The sequence below is a fragment of the Stigmatopora argus genome, chromosome 20 (assembly GCF_051989625.1).
Source record: "Stigmatopora argus isolate UIUO_Sarg chromosome 20, RoL_Sarg_1.0, whole genome shotgun sequence".
NCBI lineage: Eukaryota > Metazoa > Chordata > Actinopteri > Syngnathiformes > Syngnathidae > Stigmatopora > Stigmatopora argus.
This window is the reverse complement of record NC_135406.1, coordinates 7,397,156-7,408,709: the sequence shown is the minus strand read 5'-3', so window position 1 is coordinate 7,408,709 and position 11,554 is coordinate 7,397,156. Positions and strand designations below refer to the sequence as shown.

Here is an 11,554-nt window from a genome sequence, read left to right as displayed (position 1 = left end):
GTTTTTTTTAATCAGGCTTTTTGTTTCCTTTTTCAAATGACTTTTTCACCTATTTTATCGGACGCTTTTCAATTGCATTTACCTGCAGCTCCGACGTAGCCTCCGGAGCACGGTGAGTTTGATACGACGAGGTTGCTGAATCTCTGGGATTTAACCATATTGAATTATTTAAAAGTTTGGTCAATTGCTTGAATGTTATTTTTTGACAACAAATCAGGGCAGAGCGCAAACGCAGTCCCCCACTATCAGAAATTATCCAGTCGAGATTCCCATATTTGAGGAATTCACAGAGGTCAGCACAATCAAGAGTGCAATGGCTGGGCCTCACCCTGGGTTAACCACCTTCTTGATCATGGTATCTCCCCTGCCAGGTAAGTATGAGTTGTCCCCGGTTGCAGCACCCTCTTCTTTCACGTGCTCGCCATCTTCAGTCACGTGCCCGTTTACTACACCGTAATAAAACACACCCGCGCATGCACGCGCACAAAAAAAGTGAACAAAGGCACAAATGAAAATACAAGTCGAACAAAATAGCACTTCTCTACAAATAACATTTTTATAATCTCTAACAAAATGATGCTTCGAAGAATTAAAAACCAAATAGTAAGTTTTTTTAAATCCAGAGTTAAAAAAGGGAAACGAACATCTGAGGCTTTCTACATAAAAACCGCCTCTTCACAGTAATATAAGTTAAAACGTTCATGAATTAAGCAGTGGGTTTGTCAGCAATGAGTGTTAGTTGATTAATCAATTGACATAATACATTTTACTTTATCACTACTTCAATTAACAAAGTCAAATGTTTGAGGATGTAAACAGTATGTATAAATCCAAGCATTGAAATTGTGAAATACCATTGCGCCATATCAATAGCAATTCCATATTTCATTTTGACAGAGAGGGACAGCTCTGGTAGCACAGAACATCAAATATTTGATTGAACAAGGTGAGATGCTTAAGGACATAAATAGTCTATAAAAATTCAAGGGGGAATATTGCCTGAATTAACTTTAAGTTTCAGATAAGTAGAAAGTTCATATTTACCATCGACAGAGAGGGGAAGCTCTGTTAGTGCAGAGCATCCAAAATTTGATTAAAACTCTTATTGTTCCTCTCCACGAAAGTCTTTAGTGAAAGGCAAAAGATTAATGAGATTAGAAGAGAAACAGTATGTGGAAAAGCTTCAAATTGATTGTTGAATATGCTACAGAAAATTGCGTTGGTTTCGCTGAATGTAGTCAATGTGGCCCTTTGCTTTCATATTACACCAAAAAGAGTGGCACCTCGATGCTGAGCAGGCATTTAAACTAGCTGTACTGGCAAAAATGATAATCGTCAAACCTATATATTATTATATAAGATGTGAATGTTTATACAGTCATGTTTTACTTGGATATTGTTACAAAAGAAAGGCTTTAATTTGTTAATTTAAATCTCCCCTCATCCGGATGATTAATCTATTAAATTTCAGGTTTGCTTCTGTCATTTCAATCATTAAGTTAGGAATTCCAAGAGTAAGTAGTAAATGTATTTTGATAAAGAGCGAGTGGTGCACCTTTCTTGGAGATACTGCAATAACAGATTGATGCATAGAGTGGAAGGAGCAAGCTCCTATTCCATCCCCTAATTCTAAAATACAATTTAGTATATGGTCAATAGTAAGATACATTTACGTATACATCAAACTACAACGATACACGTTTAGTGTGATAAGAGGGAAACTCATCTCATCTCATTTTCTGAACCGCTTTATTCTCATTAGGGTTGCGGGGGGTGCTGGAGCCAATCCCAGCTGTCTCCGGGGCCAGAGGCGGGGGACACCCTGAATCGGGGGCCAGCCAATCGCAGGGCACAAGGAGACGGACAACCATGCACACTCAAACCCACGCTGGATTTTAAGTTAAAAAATTTAACCCACGACCCCAGAGCTTTGAGGCCGCGACGCTAATCACTCGCCCCACTGGGCCGCATACCTGAAAATGTCTGCATTTACTTTAACATTCCTACACTTTTAAAATACAAAAATTCTCTGTTCTTTAATAACATTGTTACGCCGTTGATATGTAAAAAGGAGTCTCGTAAAAAAAATCATTATGATTAAAGCGAAGCTAGAGGTAGCGTCAGTGACACAGTGGTGTGCAAACGTGACACTCCTATTAGTGTGTTCGGGACTCAGCTCTCTCACCAGTGGTTTCACATTGTATCTTACAGGTTAGTGAAGAGCCATAAGCACTCCAACAAAAGAACCATAAATAGCCCATGTATTATTGGCAGTGGTGGGTTTTGAACCCATGCCTCCTGAGAGACTGAAACTTATATCCAGCGGCGTGGACCGCGTGTCCACACTACCTTGAATGAGGCTGAATGAGGGATTGTGTAGTTCTAAATTGTGAAATAACCTTATAAACCCTTATATTTAAATATTAAAATGTGTTATTTGTTACTTGCAATAAGATCAAACACAATGTAACATTTAAAGCAAATGTCCTTAAAATTGTCTAACTTTTTCTGAAAATGTAGCTTTTCGATTTAGTGTCACGGCTAGCTAGACAAGAACTGGACTTCGAGCTGCTGTCTTCACGCTGTGGCATTAAGAGACCAAATTTAACATTATCGCCCCCTCTGTCTAAAATCTCAATTGAGAACTTGGTATTTTGAGGTATTGAGACAGTAGAGGGCGATAATGCTACAGTACGTTGGCTGCCGACAACCTTAAAACCCCCAGCGGAAGAAAAAGAAGAAGAAGAAGAAGAAGGGATTCGGACGTTCATTTCTGCATGGCTAGGGGTTTAACTTTTTGTTTGTGTGCCTCTTGTTTCTCCTCAATTTAATTTAACTTAAATGAAACGAAACCTCGACAACATGCTCAACATTAAATAGTTTGTGGACTCGAACGTCAGTCCGTTTGTCTTCAATCCGTTTTGGGAGTCGTAATTTAGCCTAGCCTAGCTGGCAGCTAACAAAGGAACACGTCGTCTGCATCAGTACGTCGTCAAGCGAACACAAAAAAGTGTGAAAAATGTCTGGGAGAACGACGCCGGTTGCGGCAAAGTTTCAGAAGGAACTTTATGGCGTGAAAGAGGATCTCTCATGTAATCAACATTTTATTGTTTGCAAAATGATGCAAGCTAAAGTTGTTCTTCACAAACTCGAAGGTACGTTCACTTTTGATGATCATAAGTGCATGATAGACTGATATATACTTTACGTTACACAATTAATATTTCATAATGAAATATTTAACGGGGTGGCATTGTTGTTTCTGATCGTGACTTTATTGAATGAATCGAAGCATGACACCGCATAGCATTATGGCTAGAACTGAGAACGTGCTACAATGATGAACCATTAGATGTCGCTAACTGATCACTATACAGTGGTACCTCGACATACGATCATAATCCGTTCCGAGACTGAGATCGTATGACGAGGTTCTCGTAACTCGAGCGGACGTTTCCCATTGAAATGAATGGAACAAATTATAATTCGTTCCAGCCCTCTGAAAAAAACACCAAAACACGATATTGGTTTGGAAAAAATGTTTTATTTCTTCTAATTCCCCATCTATTAACAAAGTAACACATAACTAGTGGTTTAAAAAAATGAAATGTGTTTAATCTTACTAAAATTGGGCGGATTTCGCCAAGGGGAGAGGGGCACAAAAGGGGCGGGGGGCTTCGTTTTTTTTTTTCCACGCAACGCACTCGTAAACGGAACAAACACTCCACCCTCACGTTCGCTGTCGATGGGCTGTTTGCTGTTGTACTATTCCCTTCAAAATATTCCGAAAATGATGCACACAAATGTCCTCACAATCGGATAACGCCAACCACTTGCCAACGAGCAGCAGTCTTTTATCAGCGATCGCTCCGCTGCTCATGGGAGCTTCGGGGGCGCTGGCTAGCAGCTCCCTTTTAGCTTGTAGCATCTGTGTTCGCATCCCCTCGAACGGCGCCTATGATAGAGTTGCTACCGGGATGCTATTGCGGGGAGTTGCGAGCCAGCGAACGAGAAGTAATATAATACTCCTCGTATTAGATAAAAATAACAGGAAATGCAGCAGCTGAGCTTACCCACGTATTGATTGTGGGTAAAGTTTTATTCTGAGTGCCATTGCCTGTCGGCGTTGTGTGCACGAGTATACTTCATTACCCAGAAAGCCCTCTCTTACCCGCGCATGCGCGTTGTGCGTTTCCTGGTCTGAATAACTCATTCGGTGCTCGTAAATATTGTTATACACGAAAGATATGCAAAAAAGACAGTGCCATGGCCACCTGGCTTGGTCGCATCACAAAATTTTGATCGCATGACGGGCGAATTATTCGATCGAAATTTCCGTCGTAAGACGAGAATATTGTATGACGAGCGGTCGTGTGACGAGGTACCACTGTACAGTACTATAATCTGTAACAGCCAGTGGCGATGACGTCATATACAAGCGGCGAAGATTTTGCCTTCAGACGGGAAAAAAAAGAATAGAAATACGAAACATATTGTGGAAATGTGTGAATTATAAACCTTTTCTCCAATGGAAAAATGATAACCAACTGATCTTTTTTAGTCATCTCGTTTTAAAAACTCATACAATCAATACACCCAAGATAATAACGAAATCATTTAATTTATAAATGCCATTCGGGTATAAATTGTTAAAATATTTAGAGACACAAGTCAAAGTTTTTGCCAGGTTTAACAGTATTCAAATTTAAATATACAAAAAGCAAATTGATGATACGAGAATCGGGATTAATGAATATGCCACTTAGTTATACTTACTATTATCCTATTAATATTAAAACATGTTTTCATATTTATAAGAAAAATACTTGAAGCCAAACAATATATATTAACAGGGGTTTGATACTCGTGGACTGCAACATACATCATAGATCAATTTACAAATAGAAAGTTTGAATAAACCTTAGGAATGATAATAACACACTTTTTTTATTTCCGTTAAAAAAAGAACACAACATATCGTCAAAAAGCAGCGATTCCAAAAAAAATGTCTCACATTATTGATCCCCCCCCCCAATTTTCAAATATAGATTGAATAATATACATACATGAAACATCTTATTTTGAACGGAAGGTTGGCATTACGGGAAACTGTCTTTCCCATCATGCACCCCTGACAAGAAATGCAAGGGCAAAAAAAATAAAGATGGCCGAATAGGGAGCGCTTAGTCTGCTAATATTTGACTTTTTGCCCGTCTAATTTGTCTTTTAATTTCAGTCACTTAACTAAACTGAAGTATTGACGATGTTTCTAGCATTATTCACTATACGGATTCAACATCAGTCATCCATCTTAAAACTGTGCAACTTTATTTAGCTTAGCTTCGCTAGCTAGCTGCTATAAAAAAAACAAGCGTCTCCATCAACACGTCGTAAAAAAGCTGAATTCAATTGTGCGAAATGGCTGCCATAAAACAACAACAAAGTTCCAGGGGGAACTTTTTGACGTAAAAGAGGACCTTACACGTCACCGCCACCCCATTGAATGCAAATTAATGCAAGCAAAAGTTATTCTTCACAGACTAGAAGGTGGGTTCACTTTTGATGAGCATTTGTTTACAGTACACAGCGTGATTTATAATTTCCGTGTCCAAATGTTATTCTATTGATGTTGCAATGTATGTGAGACTATTTGGGTGTGTACATTTTATTATCTCCCAATTCCATTTTTAAAAGCCTGCAGTTGGGAATACTACCCGTGGATTACAATATTTTGCATGTGTGAAGACGTTGACTGCGTCTATTGGTCCAAAAATTCATGAAACAAAATAAACCCCCATCCACCCAGCCGAATCCCAATTTACAAATTTCTCAAATACACACTTCAATTTTAAAAAAGAAACGTCTGTCTTCTTTCAAATTGTATCATAATAATAATAATAATCGGACATAGGCTTTGTCATCATCATTGACTCGACAAAAGCCTAATTGTCATCATACCCAGCTGCCTATGACGAAATTGGTAGTGCTTCTCCACAAGGTGCGCTTTCCCGGAAAAAGGCCCAAATAAGTGATAATTTCAGACTCGTTGGCATTCTGCCGTGATGGATATATTGCATCATCCCTCGAGCGCAACCAAATCCCGCCAACTGCAGAAAACGTTTGCCTCGCAGATGCCAACAAAGGAAAAAAAACGGATCACTTACCTCCCACTGTCTCCTCACTTACCTTCAGTCAGTCAGTAGGAGGCAGATCACCGCCCAACGTCCTTCATGTTACCTCACCCCGAAGTTATTACACAGAAGGGATTGTGTGTTGTGCTACTGTAAGTTCAGAGTCCTGATGGCTGTTGGGAAAAAAACTGTCCTTAAGCCTATTTGTCCGTATTTGTGAGACATGTAGCGTCTGCCAGAGGTCAGCAGCTGGAACAGGTTGTGACCAGGATGGTATGGGTTCCCAGCTCAGCTGAGGTAACGAGGGCTGGCAATGTCTTCCAGTGAGGGCAGAGAGCAACCGACGATCCTCTGGGCAGTGTTAATCACTCTGCATGGCCTTTTTGTCTGTTGCCGTGCTTCCAGCGTACTACACTGTAATCCAGTATGCCAGGATGCTCTACACAGTGGCTCTATAGAAGATCACCAGAAGCTTAGTTTCCAAGTTGTTCATCCTGAGTACCCTGAGGAAATGGAGTCGTTTCTGGGCCTTCTTCACTACTGCCGTGGTGTATGTAGACCAGGAGAGCTTATCCGTCACCTGGACCCCCAGGAAGTTAAAGGACTGGACCCTGTCTACACATACTCAATTTCTGAGGAGTGGGGCCAGATCTGTGCTGTGTTTGCGAAAGTCCAGGATTATTTCTTTAGTTTTCGTGGTGTTCAGTGTGAGATTGTTCACAGAGCACCACAAAGACAGTTTGTTGACCTCATTTCTGTAGGCTGACTCATCCTCTCCTGAGATGAGTCTGACCACAGTGGTGTCTTCGGCAAATTTGATGATGGAGTTAGAGTGGTGGGTTGGTGTACAGTCGTATGTGTACAGGGAGTACATAAGAGGACTCAGTACACAGCCTTGAGGGGAGCCAGTGCTCAGTGTAATGGAGGAAGAGAGGTGGGGACCAAGTCTAAAAGTTTGTGGTAGTCTGGTTAAGAAGTTCTTTATCCAGCACCAGATGGGAGAGGATAGTCCAAGGTGGGAGAGTTTGTCAGCCAGAGTGTCCGGTATTATAGTGTTGAATAAATAAAATAAAATAAAATCAGACTTAGGCTTGTCATCATCATTGACTAGACAAAAGCCTAATTGTCATCATACCCAGCTGCGTATGACGAAATTGAAAGTGCTTCCCCACAAAGTGCGCTTTTCCCAGGCAAGAGCCCAACCAAGTGATAGTTTCAGACTTGCTGGCACTCTGCCGAAGGCTGAGCTATAATCAATGAAAAGCTTCCTCACGTAGTTCCCATGGTGCTCCAGGTGGCTCAGTTCTGTGTGTAGAGCAATGGCGTTAGCATCCTCAGTGGACCTGTTAGCTCTATAATCAAACTGGTGAGGGTCAACTGAGGGAGGGATTGTATTCCTGATATGGCGGGCTATCAACTTTTCAAAGCACTTCATGATCACAGGCGTGAGAGCAACAGGCCTATAATCATTCATCCTGTCAATGGTTGGCTTTTTGGGGACAGGGATAATGGTGGCAGATTTCAGGCAGGATGGAATGATGGATTGTTGCAGGGAACAATTGAAGATTTTTGTGAAGACTCCAGCCAGCTGGTCAGCACAGGCTTTGAGCACCTTTCCAGGTACTCCGTCAGGACCAGCAGCCTTCCTGGTGTTCACAGACCGCATTTCCAGTCTCACTTCCTGTTCCTGGAACTTCAGTGTATTGCTGCAGGGTAGTGGCGGGGGTGTTGAGACTGCGTCTGACTGGGTCTATCCCTGATATGGCGGGCGACCAACTTTTCAAAGCACTTCATGATCACAGGTGTAAGTGCAACAGGCCTATAATCATTCAGGCCGTCAATGGTTGTTTTTTTTTAGGGACAGGGATAATGGTGGCTGATTTCAGGCAGGATGGGATGATGGATTGTTGCAGGGAACAATTGAAGATCTTTGGGAAAACACCAGTCAGCTGGTCAGCACAGGCTTTGAGCACCTTCCCAGGTACTCCGTCAGGACCAGCAGCCTTCCTGGTGTTCACAGTCCGCAGTACCTGTCTCACTTCATGTTCCTGAAGCTCCAATGTACTGCTGCAGGTTGGTGGTGGATAAGTTGAGACTGGGTCTGATTTGTCAGTCTCAAAGCGGGCAAAGAAACGGTTCAATTCCTCTGCTAGTGAGGCATCTGCGTTAACAGCCACATTATTGTCATTGTAATTGGTAATACAGACGCTCCCCTACTTACGAACGAGTTAGGTTCCGAGCGATTGTTCCTAAGTTGAATTTGTTTGTAAGTTGATTCAGTGCTATATTTTGTATTATAATTTATGTTTAAGGCCTATATAAGTATATTGAAGGTTTATATAAGTGCATTTGTATGTTTAAGGCTTGTATAAGTAACACGCATTGGTTTGTACTGAAAAAAACATTTAATAAAATGGAGAGAATATGTACAGTACTGTATAGAGAGAGAGAGAGATTTATGTATTAGAAACTGGCCGAAAGAAGCGATCTAACGACGATTGCACAGTTTTCTTCTTTTTTTCATCATAAATGATGCGGTAGCACTGTATGGCATCATTCAATTGATTTGCAAACTTTGTGCAACGTTCAATATTTGGGTCCTGCTGCTCGATCTTTCTGTTTATAAATGGTACTGACGGTCGAACGATTCAAGTTGTTATATGTGCAACGCTTACCACTCTCACGCGCATCAAGCTTCGTTATTATTGCCACTCGTTTCAAATGAAATGGCTTGCCTCTTCCTTGCAACTCCCTCAATAGAAGCCTTTCACTTTTTACCAACCATATTCAATAATGGATGCACGAGATATTTAATGATACAGATGAAAAAGGTTCTTTGCGCACTGGAGATACGTCACGCACTTCCGCATTGCAACGAAGAAGGTAGATGCTGGGTGAGCTGAGCCCTCACAGCGCCAAGAGTATTAGCGGCGGAAAGAGGCACTATTCGGAAAAAACATACAAAATTGGACTCACGAACATTTTTCGACTTAAACGCAATTTGCAGACATGTTCGTATGTACCGTTGTTCGTAAGTTGAATGTTCGTAAGTAGGGGAGCGTCTGTATGTCGTATTCCCTGCCACATCTATGAGTTATTTCCTGTGAAGTGCTCCTCAATTTTCCTTGTATTTGCTGCCTTGGCCTTTTTAATGCCTCTCTTCAGCTCTGCTCTGGCAGCGCTGTATTGTACCTTGTCCCCTGACCTGAAGGCAGTGTTACGGCATTTGATGAGTGTCTGTGTCTCCTTGGTCATCCAGGGTTTTTGGTTAGGAAAAAAACATATCCGTTTATAAACAGTGTTAGAATTATTATGGGGTGTTTCTATATGTTTTGTAAGCATTTTTAATAAGTAATAAGGCATTTTAATTACTTTTGTATAAGAGTGTCTTTAGTTTGAGACTGGGACAAACTCGAGGTCACCCTGCTGGCTCCAGCTTGTTGACATAACACCTCACCCTCCAAGGACTGTTTACTGGGAGATCTACGAAAGACTCATAAATTGTTTTGTCTGGGACACCGGCAGTTTACCTTATAAAGAAATTATTATGCTCATACTGCAAATTCTTACGCAGGTGCTTTTCTTTCAATGGCAATTGTTTAAATCAGATTACCTTTGAATGTTTTGGTTATGTGCCGCTAAATGTACCGAAGAGTATGCAGCTCGTCAGAATGCACTGGGGACTAAGACGGCGTCACATTGCATCTCCTTGCAAGTTGTAGGCAGAGTTTGTTGAAAGATGTTTTTCCTTTTTTAATTAAATATTACTAATAATGATTTAAAAGGTTTGAATCATTATTCCAACATTTGGTCCTTCGAGTAGCCGGGGTCAACACATCGATAGGGAATCCAGACGCTGCAGTTTAATATCTGGAGTGACCATGCACGGCGAGAATCCCTTTTCCAGGCCGGACTATTTCTCAGCAGCGCCTGTTTTCTAATCGGTTGACGACTATCCTCTTGGTAAGCATCTTTCGACATTTCTGCCGAGTCCGCGTGTGATGGCTGCATATTGTCGACGGGTTCCGAGTGCGTGAAGGGCATCACACGCGAAGGCCTTATTTTGAGAAGTAAGGCTCGCATCCTGGGGATGGCGATTTTAAAACCCTGCGGATACTAGTCACTAGCAGGTAGACACGGTGGGGTCTATAAAAATGTGGTGGTCGACATTGGTTGTGTGTGCGTAGTTGTTAAAGCGTAGTTGTTAAAGAAAAAAAGGTACTACGGGGGCACACAAATCCACTCCAAAAATGGGTAGTGGAAACAGATTGGATTGTTGAAAATCAAAGCGCTACAAGGGTTAAACACCTAAACTTATGGATAAATAAATATGGATTTGCTGGCCAGCTTAATATGCATAAGATATTGATACTGCAGGATAAAATACGTGCTAAGCATGGGGGAAATCTTAACAAAATGGAGCAGGAGGGATATAATGATACCTATTATTGGTTTATGATACATGGGTTAAATCAGTTGATAACGGTGGGACTGGAGACACAGAGGCTGTGTTATTCCACAGAAAAGAGGACGGCTAGCCCGGTGGGGAAGAAGTGTTTTGTTGTCGTTAAAAAGGAGGGCCCCCTCCGACAAATATGACCAGGTCGGGAGGGCCCGTGGGGGACATGGGGAGAAAACGCTATCTCCCCAGCCTGGGGCGCCGCCAATGAGTGATGTGTTTATTGAACAATATCCCATGATCGAAGTTGCTAATACTAATGTGGGCAAGGAGCAGGCTCCTACTAAATTCGAATCCAAAAGCTGATGGTGGCCCGTTGTGTCATGACGGTCGTAATTTGAGTGCATGAACTGATTGATCGGGTTACGGGGAAGTTTAAAACAAAAGTTAATTATACCGTGATCAGCAGAGCTAAGCAGAGGGATGGTGAGCCTTTTGCAGAATATCAAATCAGGATGACGGCTTGTTTTAAGGCCAACAGCGGCCTCGCTGAAGACCACGCGGTGGGCAGCATTTATCAGGAGCAGCTAAAAAAATGGGTTGCATGCTCATTCAAATGTGTTGCATGCTCATTCAAATTATACTTATATATATTACATATATCGCGTGGTTGCCTGGACAAAAAGGTCTCTAAAAACAAGGCAGGCCTGCTCAAAATGATTTGAATGAGGATTTTGAACATGAGGATGTTGAGCTAATTTTAAACCAGAGATCACATTCTTTGGGAATGAATTCAATTGGATTTTTTTGTGTGATGCTGAAAGTTGTAAAATGGCAATTAAAATGGTTATTTCCAAGTCCTAGGCATACTTTGTTAATAGTACCTAAATGTACTGTCAATTTAATGGAATGAAATGGCTTATTGCGGATTATCTTGGTTTTATCCTGTCAAAGGGAATGTTTTGGTTAACAGTCGAAAAGAAATACAAAACGACCAATTAAATGTTTAGCGGGGTTGCCAAAC

General features: G+C 41.4%; 2 non-coding genes across 2 annotated transcripts; both read right to left on the bottom strand.

Moving 5' to 3' along the window:
• Positions 1–214: 214 nt before the first annotated feature.
• Positions 215–379, bottom strand: LOC144066512 (U1 spliceosomal RNA). Its single transcript, XR_013297662.1, has one exon. It is a non-coding gene; the product is annotated as a U1 spliceosomal RNA (small nuclear RNA).
• A 682-nt stretch (positions 380–1,061) lies between these two features.
• LOC144066454 (U5 spliceosomal RNA) lies at positions 1,062–1,172 on the bottom strand. The gene has a single exon (XR_013297619.1). It is a non-coding gene; the product is annotated as a U5 spliceosomal RNA (small nuclear RNA).
• Positions 1,173–11,554: the final 10,382 nt, after the last annotated feature.